General features: G+C 38.5%; 1 long non-coding RNA gene across 1 annotated transcript; it reads right to left on the bottom strand.

The window, feature by feature from the left end:
• Positions 1–7385: 7385 nt before the first annotated feature.
• LOC139119781 (uncharacterized) lies at positions 7386–16314 on the bottom strand. The gene is made up of 3 exons (XR_011548991.1): positions 15923–16314; positions 12962–13030; positions 7386–7532 (listed from the first exon to the last, which is right to left on the bottom strand). It is a non-coding gene; the product is annotated as an uncharacterized lncRNA (long non-coding RNA).
• Between the last annotated feature and the right edge of the window lie 454 nt (positions 16315–16768).

The raw sequence follows: 16768 nt of genomic DNA, 5'->3' as shown, positions 1-16768 counted from the left end.
CTCCAGTTACTTTTACTGGGTTCAATAAAGTCATTGTCCAGCAGGTATTTGACTTCTTCCTGGAGATATTTTGCTTTTGTTGGATTCAGTCTGTATGGATGTTGTTTTACAGGCTTACTGTCCCCAACATCAACGTCGTGATAGATGACGTTTGTCCTCGTTGGAACATCTTGAACAGGTGTTTATATTCGTGGAGCAGTTCTTTCACTGTTGTTGTTGTTCTGGCTGGAGGTGTGCCAACTTTGTAGACTCCAGCTTCTCCAGGATTTCTGAGTTCTGAAGCTTGACCGAGCCCAGCTTTGAGTTTAGAGTATTTTCACTCAAGTCAGTTTCAGTATCACTATCTTCATAATGGCCAGAACTGACTGTACTGACAGGCTTTGTTTTAGTAGGATTATCCCTATCCAAATATGGCTTAAGCATATTTATGTGACATAGCTGTTTGTTTTCGCCTGTCAGGTGTTATTATGATGTAATTTAAATCACTCAATTTCTTATCAATTAGGTATGGCCCAAAGTAACGAGCATGGAGTGGTTTGCCAGGAATTGGAAGTAGAACAAGAACTTTTTGACCTGGTTCAAACTTCCGTTTTGAGGTGTTTTTATCATATTTGGTTTCATTGACTGCTGAGATGACTCAAGATTTTCTCTGGCTAATTCACATGCTTTAGAGAGTTTTGTACGAAAATCTGACACATATTGCAAAATATTCAGACAATCATCATCGTCTGATAGGAATTTCTCTTTAACGAGCTTAAGTGGGCCACGGACTGTATGTCCAAATACAAGCTCAAATGGGCTAAAACCAAGAGACTCTTGAATTGACTCTCTAACAGCAAAGAGCAGAAAATGAATTCCTTCATCCCACTGCTTCTCTGTGTCAAAACAGTAGGTCCTAATCATGTTTTTCAAAGTTTGATGAAATCGCTCAAGGGCACCCTGACTTTCTGGATGATAGGCGGATGACCTATACTGTTTAATGCCTAGCTGATCCATTACTTGTTGAAAATTCCAGACATAAAGTTGGAGCCTTGATCGGACTGGACACATTTAGGGAGGCCAAATAAAGTGAAAAATTTGACTAAAGCTCTCACTATAGTCTTTGTCTTTATGTTTCTCAGTGGTATGGCTTCTGGGAACCGAGTTGATGCACATAATTGTCAACATGTACTCATTTCCTGATCTTGTTTTTGGTAGGGGCCCAACACAGTCTATTAGAATCCTACTAAATGGTTCTTGAAATGCAGGAATTGGCTGTAAAGGGGCCTTTGGAATGGTCTGATTCGGCTTTCTACCATTTGACATGTGTGACAAGTTTTACAGAAATGTGCTACGTCCTGCCTGAGATTAGGCCAATAAAAGTGACTGAGAATTTTATGATAAGTTTTCCTGACTCCTAAGTGACCAGCCCAGGGCGTTTCATGGGCCAGGCGCAATATTTCAGCACGGTAGGGCTTTGGAACCACAATTTGATGTTTAATAGCCCGATCATCATCAACCAAAACATCTGGAAGTCTCCATTTACGCATGAGAATACCACATTTTGTATAATAGGAAACAGGGCTATCTGAAGTTTCACCATCATCATCTACCCTGTCAAACACAGACAAAATATCTGGGTTTTTGTGTTGTTCAGCAATGATATTTGATCTAGAAAATGTCTGACATTGGTCAGCAGAAGTTTTACTGGAAGTTTCAAATCCACGAGGGATAACGGAATGATCCGTGTCAAACACCTGACTGAGAAAGGTGTCATTTAAGTCAACATCTGTGACATTATTTTTGAGAGTATTTTGATTCTCGGAAGTTTTCTTTGACATGGCTCGAGTAATTGCACAGGAAGGGAAAAGGCCGGGAATGTCTTCCTCTATTGGCTCTGGATTTTGATCTAAACTAGGATTATCAGTCACAAGTGGATTAGTAATGACCTTGTCCCCAGCAAGGTCGTTTCCAAGAAGAAGGTGAATCCCTTCAAAAGGCAAAAAAGGCCTAATACCTAAAGTCACAGGTCCAGAAACAAAGTCCGAAGACAAATAGACATTATGGAGAGGAACAGGAATGTAGTCATGACAATCTACCCCCTTAATAAGAACTTTAGAACCTGAAAATGACTTTTCAGAAAACGGCAGGGTATCTGCCAACAAAAGCGACTAGGAAGCCCCAGTATCTCTTAAAATTTTGACAGGTGTAGCGGAAGAAATATCACTGGAAAGTGATATAAAACCATTATGAATAAATGGTTCGAAAATACCCATAATGCTATCTTGAGAAGAATTGACCTTGACCTCATTAATTGGGGATAAGAGGATTTAACCTCAGAAAATGTGTTGCACACATTATTAGACTCTAATTGAGTTGATGAAGAAATAAAGCCGGTGGGCTTAGATCCACTTTGACTACTTTGACCTTCACGTTCTTTTCAATTTGAAACAATCTGACATTAAATGGCCGTCTTTCTTGCAATAATTACAAGAAAGTGTACCGAACTGTTTGTCAGAAGGAGATTGAGACTTGGGATCTGATGATGTGGGAGTGTTACTTGAATTTTGTGAACTGTTGTCATTTGATTTTCTACTGTCCTTTGAGAAATTCTTGGATGAAAAGGAGGAGTTAAATTTACCTGCATTGTTTCTGTAGGAAAAGGACTGGGATGGTTTGCTGGGAAATGAAGATTTGTGGGTCAATGAATAATCATCGGCCAAACGTGCAGCAACCTCCAATGTATCTGCCTTTTGTTCATTGATAAACGTCTTGATGTCACTCCGGATGCACCTTTAAATTCCTCAATCAAAACAAGCTGTCGTAATTTGTCATAATTCTGATGACCTTTTCAGAAGAACACCAACGATCAAACAGTTGTTCTTTTGTTCGAGCAAATTCAACATAAGTTTGATCCTTCACCTTCTCACAATCCCTAAATTTCTGACGGTAAGCTTCAGGCACCAACTCATAGCCCTTGAGAATTAATTCCTTCACAGAATCATAATCTGAAGCCTGCTCTACTGACAACTGAATGTAAATTTCTCTGGCTTTACCCACCAAAGCACTCTGCAAAAGCATAGACCAGGACTCCTTAGGCCAATTCAGACTCTGAGCAATTTTCTCAAAATGAAGGAAATATTTATCAACATCCTTTTCTTGGAAAGGGGGAACTAACCTGAAATGCTTAGTGATGTCAAACTTGTCTGAAGGGAAGAATTTTCCTGACTGTCCAAGCTCTAAACGTTTTATTTCTACCTGCAATCGCTGTTCTTCTAATCGCAATTCTTTTTCTCTCTGTCTTTCTTCCATTTCTAATCTTCCTGCCTTTCTTTTTCTTTCATTTGCAATTCTTTTTCTTTCATTTGTAATTCTTTTTCTTTCTGTCTTTCTTCCATTGCTAACTTTTCACGTGCCAAATCTGCCTGTATTTCTAACTCTAATTTTCTGAGTTCAAAGGAAGACTCAGGTTCATAATCTTTTAGGGCAGACTCCTCAAAATGGCCTGAATCAACTAAATGTTTTGCAATCTTGAACTGTATCTCTCGCTTGCGCATAGATCTTTTGACATCTACTTTAAGGAAATTTGCCAGTGCTATGAGGTTGTCTTTTCTGAGGGAATTAAATGTGTCCTGATCAAGGTCATCCATAAATTCGTCTGGCTTGAATTCCGCCATGATTGAATTTCGCTGAGTTCACAGTATACAGTAGTTTTGAAAAGGTAGGCAAAATGTTGTCAAACGGCTCAAAATATTCGTATCCCGGACAAGCCCCCAATTTGTTACGTGCAGAGAAAACGAACAAAAGGGTGAACTCAGCAGTTTTACGTTTAAACAAAATTTATTACGAAAACAAAACTAATTGCTAAGTCAGGGACAGAGTACAAGCTTTAAAAGTGTACAGACTACTTATCTCAGCTGGGACGGCAAAGCTCCAGTCTCAGAGTTGTAACAGTCAGTTGGATGAATGAACAGTCCTTTGGCTTGCAGGCTTGAAGCTGCACAAAGTCCACAGTATAAATCCAGCGTTGGCAGTGAAGGTCTTGAAAAGTCTGAGAATGACTACTGCTGGAGTTTAGTAACACACAAGAGACACGATCCCAAAAGTCTGACTGGAAGCTGTGCACGTCCCTTTTATAAAGGCATATAAGAACAATCTAGAACTTTTATTGACATGCTAATTACTGTTCTAAAATTATCTCTCTTACACAACTAATCAACTTTCCAGAACATTCCAAACATGACTAATTGAATTCAAGGTTGTGAGGTCATCAAGGGCAGTGACCTTGAGAATGTTCTAGACTAATTGAACTCAGGTCATGATGAGTGTGGGGAAATGACCTACATAACATTGTTGAATTGTTTGAACAAGTTGGGGTTCAAGGGTTGTAGTTTTATCAACTTTTTTTGATTAATTCTTTACAATGCTCAGTTTGTAAAATGGATAAATACTAAATGTCTTCTTGGTTGTTAATGATTGTTTAAGGGGGGCGCTGCACCCAACACAGCATATTTTGCTTATATTCTACCATTGAAACATATATACTATTGAAAATATTCAATTTTAATTAATTTGTTAACCAAAGATTGCAAGATTAAAAGATTGGTTGGGTTCACTTTTTAGCTTGTCAAGCAGTCGTAAGTTGCATGATAAAGAAGAGTTAATTTATGCAAATGTCTTCAAATCACCCAATTTCCTGGCTTCTCTTTTCTCCCAATGTCAAGATTTCCAAAGAATTTAACTCTACTCAGGGTGGGTGAAAGTTGCTGAAATTTTCTCATGATGTTTGTTAAATGCTAATTCTTACATTTTGAATAAGGGGCATTTAAATTTTGCTAATTGTGTTTTTAATCACCTTTTTTGAGTGGTAGTCTTTCAACCCATGCCATTATAAAATTAGGATAGATAATGCAAAATAAAATAGTCTTTTTTTTCTACATATACTCTTCTTTCAAATGAAATATTACATTTTAGAGAAGTGTGTCAAGTTTTTGACTTAAATTAATTTTTATCATTAATACCAAAAATTGAGATTTTTACCCCAAATATACATTCTCTTCATCCTTCAAGTAAACTATTGCTACTATACTAAACTGTAGATTCTATAGATCATCAATGTGTTGAGGACTACATTTAGATCATATGATTCTGCAATGCTAACGCGCCATGTTTTGTATGGCCAGATATCCAACGCATACAAACTTGGATCTCAGACAAATAGAAGAAACAGACTGGAAACGCGGCATGGCTTTTGTTCCATGGTCGCCTCGGTAGACTATGGCCTTTTCATATTAAAATGAGCTTCACAGGTGTTAGATTTTTTGAGACCTTTGTTCGTGGTTGATAATTGCACGAGATTATGCAAAAAGTACGACGAGATGGCATCGTGCTGCCAGTCGCGTAGCAACCATACTTACTTTGTGAGCTCTCAGAGCAGAAACACTGCTTCACGCCAATCAAAACATAACACGCCCGCAGTTTCATAAACACGTCCTTCAATGACCAACTTTTAATAGACGATATGACTGACCATAAACCATTGAGTAAAACCAGACAGTATCGATAGAAGATTTTCAAATCTGGTTGAAACACACTCATTATATATTCATAAAAATGTGAGAGGAATTTCTAAAATGGTAAAACTCACTTTCCCGAAGTTCAAAACTTTCCCGTTTTCGCCAGCACGCCGATTCCACTCAGCACCACATGACAACAATAACACAAACTTTGCCGAACATACTTTCGCTTAAAAATTGGCGAAAATCCGGAAACTACCGAAGGGTGCATGGTCGGCACTCTTCGGAAAAGCGAGGCGAGAGCTATACCTGAGGCGAGGCGAACATGGATGACCTACGTAACCGCTTCACGCCTTGAACAATACGCGTTGCGAGTCTGTTTCTATTTGTCTGTGCTTGGATATTGAGCTCGAGACAGAAACTCAGACGTGTTGTAGATTCTCGACAAAATCATCGGTTGCGCATACAACAGTTGGCTTTTGTGTGTATATGACTTATAGTGGTTGTCAGTTTTGGACTGTTTTATACATTCTCTATGGCTTTTTCGCAAATCATACCATGGAAGATATTGACTTTAATTACCTGCTTTTTAGAGTAGACCAAGAACTTGTTATACCAAACGAAAATAGCAGGAAAAAATTATCAAAGTTACAAGTATATGCCCTTTAAGGTTTGCCTGATAAGACCATATTGAATCGTTGTACGTTAGATAACTTTACTTACTTTGAATTGAATTTACTGACAGTTTGAATTGTATACCACTATAATGCTTGTGGACTGCTGAATCAGCCCCGTCGGGTCATTGGGAAGAGAGTAAGCTTTCGCGACCCGACGTTTCGTTTAACATAATTTCAAATGTTCAAATATTGCATTTTAATCGCAATATTACAGTTGTCGTAATTTTCAGTAGAAAAGACAAAGTACAGTTAGAGGGAATAACTGGATTACATGATTTCGATCGCTAGAGATTGCTCTGTTTGGGCAGAAAAAAGTTGTGGTATATGGCGTAGATAACAAGAAAGAACAGCACATCGTAGTTAGAGGGGAAAATTAGCATGAGAAGTGAATATTATAAAATGACAGTAAAAATAGTATGACATGTCACATGATGGACATACAATTTGAATAATGAGAGGATCTTCGGCTATTTACCAACGTGACTATTTCAGAGAGATTTTCCTACGCCACAACATTGTCAATCACCACCATGCGTTAAGTCTGCACCGAACTTCTGTTGATATCAAGAATTTCTAAAGGTGATTTTTGAAGAGTCTTCAAAGGTAAAGGGTGTTTTGTTTAAGAGAAAGTTCACTTGAGGCAGTACGCGCCTCGAAACGGAGAATTTAAAACTTTTGCTGAAATCATCGAAAAGGAAAATTTTATTTTAAACCCCCTTTTCTGTCATAATCATTAGTAAAATAGAAATGGTTTCCATTCATATTTTAAGATTAAAGAAATTACATCGAAATATACTGATATGAACATTATAATTGGTCATCGTTCCCCGTGAACACGATTGGAACTAATTTGGGAAAATTGGATGGTAAAGTAATGTCGATTTTATCTACAAATGTAATCTCAACTGTTTTCCTTCTTATATTACACACTTGTTTTTATGAGTAATTTGCAACATTGCAACATTCAGCTGTACGACATCTAACACTTTTGAGAAATTTGAAAAATATGAAAATCCAATTATCCCGAATTAGTTCCAATATTGTTCGTGTTAACTGTAAAAACAAATTCATATTTTCGATTTTACAAAATTGAGACGATGAAAACTTCATTTATCAAAACTATTCCACAGGAGCAGCAGACAAGAAAGGTACAATTAAAATTTCAGTCCCTCGAAGTACATAACTTGCCTACTGTCTTTCCCGTTATGTCTTTGGGGTTTAAATTCCCCGGGTTTCCAACAGGAACGAAGAAACGTGATAGTCCATCGTATTCCAGCAAAGAATCGGTGAAACCAAAGGCCCGTGACATCTGGGCGTTTTTTTGTCACTGGACAACCATCGAATTGTCGAGAAAGTAAACCTGAGTGAGGAAGACCAGAATGGCGTGTCAATCAACGAAATTAATGCATTAATGCTTCTGTGAAGTGTATGTATAATAGAGATACAATGCTGTATGTACTGTCTCCTCACTTACAACACTGCGGACACACGTCACGTCAACTTCCTTTGTTCTCGAGGGGCATTTTATGTAATAGAGTAGCCATTTTTATGTATATACATCTCCTTTGTGGAAATTAGTTGCAAGTCATGGTTGCCTGTATAGTTTTTGTGCAGATGATTCATCATTATATATGTCTTTTTAGATCAATGAAGCTTCTGTGACAGCCAGCAATCTTGAACTTTGTATTTCACAAGTTAGGTCTTGGAGGTCTGCAAATTTCCTTTGTTTGAATGATGAAAAAACTGAATTTGTAACTTTCTCTGCATCTTCCAGTAATGCTTCGGATGATAGAATACAGGGGATACAGGCCGGTGACACATTGATTCCTGCTCAAAGTCAGGCAAAAAGTCTTGGAGTTATCCTGGATTCTGGTCTTACGATGTACCCTCACGTCAACAATATCTGCCGCTCAGCTATTTTTCACTAACGACGCATTGCAAATTTTCGCAAATATCTTTCTAGATCAGACACGGAACAGTTGATTCACGCTTTTGTTACATCTCGCATTGATTCATGTAATTTGCTTCTTTAGGGTCTTCCGAAATACTCAATTAATTTCATCCAACGTATTCAGAATATAGCTGCCAGAATTGTAACTCGCTCAAGAGTCACTGAGCATATCACCCCGATTTTGTTTCAGTTGTATTGGCTGCCTGTTTCTGAACGTATTGGATTTAAGATTCTTATCTTCACCTATAAATGTATCCATCCACTCGATCCAAGTTATCTTTCTAGCATGGTTAATTTGTACGTCCCAACCCGTAATCTAAGGTCCGCTGACCATTTTAAACTATGTCAAAGCAGGTCGCCCACAAAGAAATATGGGGACCGTGCCTTCAGTATTGCCGCTCCCCAAGCCTGCCAAGTTTTAAATCAAGTCTTAAAACACTTCCTTTTAATTCTGCTCGTAACTGAACTCATCCATTGTATTGATATTTTTTTATTGTTTTGTTTTCAATTCTTGCAACATTTTATAATATTGATTGTATTTTACCCAGCGTCTCTGATCACACTATTTGTGTGGATTTAGTAGCTTTATAAATGAATAAATTATTATTATTGTACTTGGGCCTCAGCCCAAGTACATTTGTTTTCATTCCGTGGGAAAAAACTCTGTAAGGTATAACCATTTCTGGCTGAGACCAGGGAGGGCAAAATGTCTTGGCTTCATCTTTCTTGGCATAATAAATGGCGTAATGATGTTAACTGAATGGAAGTGCTGCTCTCAGCCAGTCTTGAATAAGTGAGATGTGAATATTAATGCTTCTCTATCTGAGTTTTTGCCACAAAATCTTCTGAATATAATCAAAATGTGCATCGAAATGCAACAATTAATGCACCCTCCGTTTCCTAGGCGATGGCACGACCCTTGCTACACCCACTGGACAAGCCAAAGTGGGAGGGGTAATTTCAGTTTGGTCGAACAGGAGGGCTCGAGACCAGAATTTAACATTTAAACTTGAAACATGTTTAATCGCTGACAAGATGTGGACTAGTGTTAATCAAAGTAAAAGTGTGAAAAGGAAAGGTTTTATATCCTGGACACAATGAAAAACATTACGACTGGAAACTGTACCCCAGTTGAGAATAGTAATGCCCACAGCGATGGAGAACACTTATCCTTGAGCTGAGAAAACCAGACCATCATTTCGAAATAGAGCTGTAGATTCGAGAAGCTCGTTCAAAATAGCTAGGTACACCCCATAAAGGGGTGGTTTCGAGTTTTGAGGGCAAATTTCGCCTCCTTCATATAGAAATCGTACGTTTGTTTTTCCAGGAGAACACACCATTTGACACAAAATTTGCATGTAAAGGGTCGCCAGTAAGCACGTGGTCAAATCTGGCATAAGAAACAATATGAAATGTTGGGTAAAGCCAGTCCAAAATAAACTGATTTGAACTTTTGTGTTTTGTAATTTATACCACTGCAGTAACATTACTTTTTTTGACAACATCACACAATGTAATACGTTTTGAAACTGAATACTCCGACGTATTCTGTGTCTCCTTTGCTAAAAATACGGTATGCCGATTACCATGTAAGGAGATGATGACTTCAAGACAGATTTGTAGTGCGTTTGGTCCTGGATGGTGCACGAAGTTTCGTCAAGGTAGCTTGTGTATTTATTTCCTAAATGGGAGAGATTAGGGTCGATCTAAACAAAGACCGAAGAATGTTATGATACTCTAAGCGAGCTGAACTCTATAACGCGAATCGTTGGATAATTTGGGGGATGTCTAGAATGATCTCGTCTCATTAAGATTATTTGGCGGTCAGTATTGAATTTCAACTGCGTCACAAGTTTGCGAAATGAGTATTCCGTCGAACGGTCAATGAACGATATTTTAGAAATCTGGAGACATGGCACATCGCATTTTTATTTTAGTATTTTATATTTTACAAAAGATTTAAGAAGCAATGATTTTGTCGAAAATTCCGAAAAAAATATAGGAAGATTTGATCGCGAACACATTTTCACTTGGGGTCAACTAGCCCTATGTACGATGCTGTGTGTTCCGCTACAGCTAATCGCCCCGCTCAGCACAGCCCTGCAAAGACCCGTATGTATAGGGTCGGTGACTTCAAATCCATTTTGGTACTTGATGTAAAAAGCCAAATTACTGCCGAAATTCAGCGTTCTTGGGCCCAAGTCGTATTCCAGCCTACCTCAGCTTCTCGATCGCTTCCAAAAATGACAGTCTTTTATTCACTTCTCGTAAATAACCGTCGATGTCGGCAACTCTCTCGCTAGCCCTGCGTACGATGCTGTGTGTTAGCTGTAGCACATAGCATCGTACGCAGGGCTAGGGGTCAACATGGGGTCGCAGCCATGTTGCCTCAAAACTTATTTCTGTCTGCACTCAAAACTCAAAAATGTCGGATATGAACCTGAAAAATCGATGCAATTTTGTCAAACTTCGGCGAAATTTCAGCCTATAGACAAAATTTCATCTAGGTAAGGTAAATTTACTGAAATTTGATCGACAAATAATCCTGAGCTTAAACGTGACAGCTCGCCTTCTACGGGAAGTCAAGCATCCAGCTGCCCATACAAAGTTGCCCATATGGCCAGGTTTATGAGATTGTTTTCAAGCGACGGCGGCAGACCGTACGGGGCTCTGGATATGAACCTACCACCGGTGTAGCTGTAATAACTGTTGCGTTGTTTTTAGTGCCCACGGACGAAGTCTTGGGGAGTTATAGGTTTGGTCATGTCAGTCCGTCTGTCCGTCCGTTCACGCCGATATCTCAGACATGCCCTGGTCAATTTCTTTCAAACTTTGCACAAAAATAGTACCCAACCCCATACAGATGCACGTCGATTTGTTTCACAATGCAATCGAATTTGGCCGTGTTAGAGGACTTTTTAGTTTACACCTCCATAGACTCCCATGTATAAGGCAGTTTTCCATAGACTCCCATGTATAAGGCCAAGAAAAATAAAAATTTAGTTTCTCATCGTATTCATATTGCCTAAAGGATGCAGTGACACAGTTTTTTGTCCCACGGATAAAGTCCAGGGGGCTTATAGATCGGGTCATATCCGTCCGTGAGTCCATCAGTTAGTCCATCGGTTTACGAAGATATCTCAGACATTTTGACAAAATATCATGTGACCTTTGACCTCAAATATACATTATTGTCCATAACTCAGTAACCACAGTGCTAAACCTTTCATATTTGGTATGATGAGACACCTTATGACGCCACATATTGTAGCCATTAATTATGCGCATGTCTAATTTGAGCGAGCCATAGAGCTAGAGGTCTGATTTTGGTATATAGGGATAAGTTAACAATATAATTTGTTTGACAAAACGTCACGTGACCTCAATGACCTTTTTACCTCAAATATACATATTTGTCCACAACTCAGTAACCACAAGTGTTAAACCTTTCATATTTGGTATGATGGGACACCTTATGACACCACATATTGTACCTCATTAATTATGCGCATATCTAATTCTGAGCAAGCCAATAGAGCTGGATGTCCGATTTTTGGTATATAGGGATAACTATAGGGTAGAAATCTAAATATGCCCATCTAAATATTAGACATCTACCATCGAGAACAAAAGAAATTTGCTGTAATTTGAATATTTAAGGAGTTTAAGCAATTTCCACAATAAATAAAGAACCCCTGCCTCAAACTCCACAAAAGTTGCCAGACATATTTTGCCGTTGTCATGCCATTGCTTCGCTTAATAACCAGTTAATCAAATGCCTAATTGACAGGAGGAAATTCAAGACAATATTTGAATAGTAGTATATATTGTCCTCAAAATTACTCTATCACGGCCCAAGTACTCATACCTTCAGCAATACTGCCTTGTTATTATTATGATTATTTAATGCAAATCTTACCCCGGGGAGGGCAGTATCTAGATAATGCCCCGGATTGGGGCACCGGGGCACTATCTAGATATCTCCCATGAGAAAACCCCCTAGCAACCAAACTCTGTTGCTAGACAACAATGACAATGACAATACAGAAGTGTAGACAATGTTTGCTATCCAATAAACAACCCGTGTTTTTGTAAATAAACAAGCGTGTTTACAAACTTGCACGTGGGGGGGGTTATAACAGTCAGAATAGCTTTACAATGACAACAAGAGTGCACATAATCAGGTGTGAAATGGTTGGTCTGGCTACTGTTGGTACACATGCCCCTTGACTTTTAAAGCACAGTCTCGTTCAAGAGGTTTATTTCTTAGGTCAAGAAATCACTCAAATTTGCTAGAATCCTGTCTCTAAGGCCAAAAAAATTAATTGTGCAGTTCTGATAACATGGTTTTTAAAAATAGGGTAGGTAGGTAGGCAAAACGATTTTTTCCCAATAGTTTTATTTTTAAATATGCATTTTTCAAGGGTCCAGGGCAATCAAACACCGGCCAAATTTTTCCAGAAAAACGTATCATAGCATATAAAACAATAAAAACATAGAAGACATCCTTATTCAAGGAAAAATTAAACGCGAGGTAATGAACGCATGATTTTATGGGGATTTTTCTTTCTTTTTTTTACTTCCACGTTTAGGTAGCTCAAGAAAGTCAAGGGTCGGCAGGTAAAAAATAGGGTAGGGCGTGTTATCGGAACAGCATAATATTTTTTTGGCCTAAGCTTACATTATTATGAGAAGTTCTCTGTCGGAAACACTTTACGATGTGAACCTCAAAGTATCACTCTACCTTCTGTGTACAGAGACAAATTGCAATATTTTACAAAACAACGTATTACGATGCGTTTGGAAAATTGAGAAAGGACCAAAGGAACGTAATATACCTGATAAAACCACCAGGAACGTGAATACCAGACGGAGTCGCATATCTTCGTTAACGATTCCTTTAATACCTTTAATAATAATAATATAATATTTATTTCTTTAAAAATAACAACGTTTGGTATACAGATTGTTACCACATAAGTATGAATGAAATTGGAGTAAAGCTGCCTTTTCAATGAGCTGAATGAGCTTAGAAATTGAAGTTAAATTGGAAATTGGTCTGTAGTTTTTCAAGGTATTCTTATCAAGACCTAGTTTCTTAACAGTGGTCGAACAATTGCGGATTTACATGACTGGGGAAAGTGACCTGTGACAAAAGAACGATTAATTATACGTGTAATGACAAGAGCTACTTGATACAGACACTGTTTCAACAACATTGTAGGTATGGGATTGTGCTTAGATGATTTTGCAGGTAAATTACTGATAAGACCTTTGATACTGTCAACGGAACTAAAGTCAAAAGAACTCAGGCTGAAGCTTGAAAGCGAATCGGGGTCAGATGGTTGGACAAAGGACAAGTTCTCACGTATCTTAACAATCTTATTACGAAAGAAATCTGCAAAGATATCTGGTAAAGTAGTGGGATCCAAGTCCGGTAAGACTGAAGCAAGTGCGCCTTTCGTGCCTGTGATGTTATCAATGATCCGAAAAAGGCATTTTGTATCAGCTCCGACGATTCGGTCATGGTAATAGGATGCACGCACATCACGAAGACTTGCAGTGTATTTGGTCCGGAATGATTTAAAGATTTGTTCATGTACAATGAGACCTGATTTTCTCCACTGCCTTTCCAATAGACGAAGAACTTGTCGTGTTTTAATCAATCCTTAATTGAACCATGGAGCGCGAACTTTATTCAAGAATACCTTGTTGACTACCGGTGCATTAGTAGTAGGTAGTAAAGGGAAAGCAACTCCACACATCGTTCATATTTGGGTTGTTTGCGTTTTATGTATGATATTGTGTATAATATAAGTGTATATCATGTTTGGCTGTTTTATGTAAAATGTTGCTTAGCCATGGCGAGACGTACCCGTAATCTACGTGTCTTGTGTTAATCCGCACTGGAGCGGAGAGATTAATGTGACACTACGATCCTTTGGCGCTACGTTTCGAAAACAGAGCTTTCTTCATCAGTCGCTTAAAATTTTCTTTTGTTCGGTGAGACGTGTTGAATTGTTGATTGTTTTTATTTTGTAATATGTTGTTCCACTTAAGTTTGTTGTTCAAATAAGGAAGCTGAAATATCTACTGTTTGATCTCGTTGTGTTTGTGTAGGTTCTTGTAAACCTGAGTTTGTGTGAGCTATTGTAGTTTTTTTGAAGTCTGGCGCTTATAAGTGTGTCGCTTATATTTCTGTTCCTTCTATATGCAATTATTGGTTTGTTTTGGAACATTTTTTTTAGCGTTTCGTCTTTTTCAAGTTCACGCCAGTTTTCTGTCAGGGCTTGCTTGATTTTTGTCGTTTCCATGTACGGGCTATTTGTTGTTATGAAGACTATTGTATTGTTGGTGGCGTTATTTCTTTCTTTTTGTTGTTCAAGCAGTGTTTTTCTGCTTTTATGATCTGCCTCTCTGATAATGCGTTCGATTTCATTTTTTTTATATTGTCGGTCTTGTAATTTTTCACTAAATTGTGTGACTTTCTGTGTAAAATCGGTTTCGTTGTTACATGTTCTGATGTATCGTAATGTTTCATCTTTGATCAGGCCTTTGAATGTTGCTACCGGATGGCATGAGTTTCTTTGTAAGAATTGGAATGTATCTGTTGGCTTTGTGTGTGTCTTGATGTCGAGAATATTCTCTTTGTTGTATCGACGACCTTTGTAGATAGTCAGGGACGTCTCGCCAAGGCTAAGCGACATTTTACGTAAAACAGCCAAACATGATATACACTTATATTATAAACATTATCATACGTAAAACGCAAACAACCCAAATATGAACGACGTGTGGAGTTGCTTTCCCTTTACTACCGAAGTTAAAACACTGTCGTATGCGTTCACAAGACCGGTCTGGGAACTTTCCATATCAGAAAGCATCGAGTGTAGTGATAATGCAACCTTCTGTTGAAATTCACTAATTTTGATGTTTGTAAGTTTCCTAGAAGACCTTATGACTTTCAAAGGGCGTGGCTTTGTAAAAGAAGTATTTAAGTGAAGAGCGGCATGGTCTGATGGTAGGCCGGTCCGATTCGACATTGGTAACACATGGATCACCTTCCCTGGTGATAACAAAATCAAAAGTGTGACCCTTAAAATTTGTTGGACCAATCACCTGTTGAACCAACCCCATAGGTTCGAACAGATCGATGAACTCTCCAGAATCTGTGGTTGTCGACATGGATCCCCGACAACAAACAGCCTCCCTTGTGAGTGAACAACACTTGCGAATTCACACAGGAAGTTGTTGATATTCCCCTTCGGTGGTCGATAAATAACAATTAGTCGAATCACAGCTGATGAAGTGATGGTGTTACCATCGATGACTTCAAAAGATTATGTTGTTAACGTTAAATTACATTTAGTTATGACAGCTGTACCTCCATCTTTCTGTTTTGAACGTGGTACCTGATATATGTTATAACCAGTAAGTGGTAATGAAAACCGTGCTGCTATGGTATTATCAGTTTCCTTGAACGAGGTTTCAATCAATACGAATACGTCAGTCTTGTTTTGTATGATAGAAGTGCAGACAGATTGTAACTTCTTATCTACAGAGCATGCATTCCATAGAGTAAGCTGAATGTTCCGGGCTTTTAATGTTACAGATTCTCTATTCACAGTGATGAGGTTGATGGATTCCTTGTGCGCACACAAAGTAGACGTTTAAAAATGTCCACCACTGCACTTATGCATTTGTTTTCAGTATGTACGGGAGTGCAGAGTTTTGGCTTTGTAATGGTGGTGTAAGAATTCTTGAGTTGACAGGTCTGCAAAAAAGATTCTTGCGAACACCTGCTCTATTCCCTCTGTGAGTCAATGGTCTGGTATGCAGACTACATGACTTGATAACTTTCCAGACAGCAGCTGGTAACTTCTCATTGGATGGTTGCTTCCCAATCATGTGTAGAAGATTTCTGCTGCACTGCATAATCATGATTACCATATGAAGACAAGTCCAGGAACAATAGAGTGTTGGTGCTTGATGTGGGTGTAGAGACACTTGCAAGCAACAGACTTACAAGAAAAGTCATACAAAAACAGCAAAAGTAGGCCACTTGAAATTTCCACCGAGAACCACTGAGACACTGAGTGTTCACGAAGACCACACTGGGCACAGAAAAGCTTGTACGTCGTTAGAGATGACGGAATAGAACAAAATTGAGGAGCTAAAATATGTAGAGGTTGCCAGTACGGCGCACTGCACATTATTAGATCATAGAACTAAGAAAGTTATCGGTCCACGATGTGGAGGTTGAAGCTATATGCGAATTCAGGTCAACGACACAGAAGTCGAAACGATTTGTATGATTGTGCATGACGAAGTATGACAGGTTGCAAAGCTTCAATTAGGATGTGATGAACTTGCATACCGCTTGTCACTTCATGCGGTCTTTCTATTTTTCACACTTGAGCCCATTCAGCCCTCTGCAGTCTCCTACTGACACACACAAAATGACTTTGGCTGTCACAGCATATGGGTGTTGTAAGCACTCATGATTGATCAAACGATCATCGTGTAAAAAAGTTCAATACCGATACGCTCAGGGGTTTTATTTATAGTTATGGATTTTAGCCTTAATCCCTAGATTTTGCTTTATCACCATTTGTATCATATACTCATCACGAACATTTGTGAAA

This window comes from Ptychodera flava, chromosome 20 (assembly GCF_041260155.1).
Source record: "Ptychodera flava strain L36383 chromosome 20, AS_Pfla_20210202, whole genome shotgun sequence".
Classification (NCBI taxonomy): Eukaryota; Metazoa; Hemichordata; class Enteropneusta; family Ptychoderidae; genus Ptychodera; species Ptychodera flava.
Note: the sequence above shows the minus strand (reverse complement) of the source record. Positions and strands in the feature narration are given on the sequence as shown.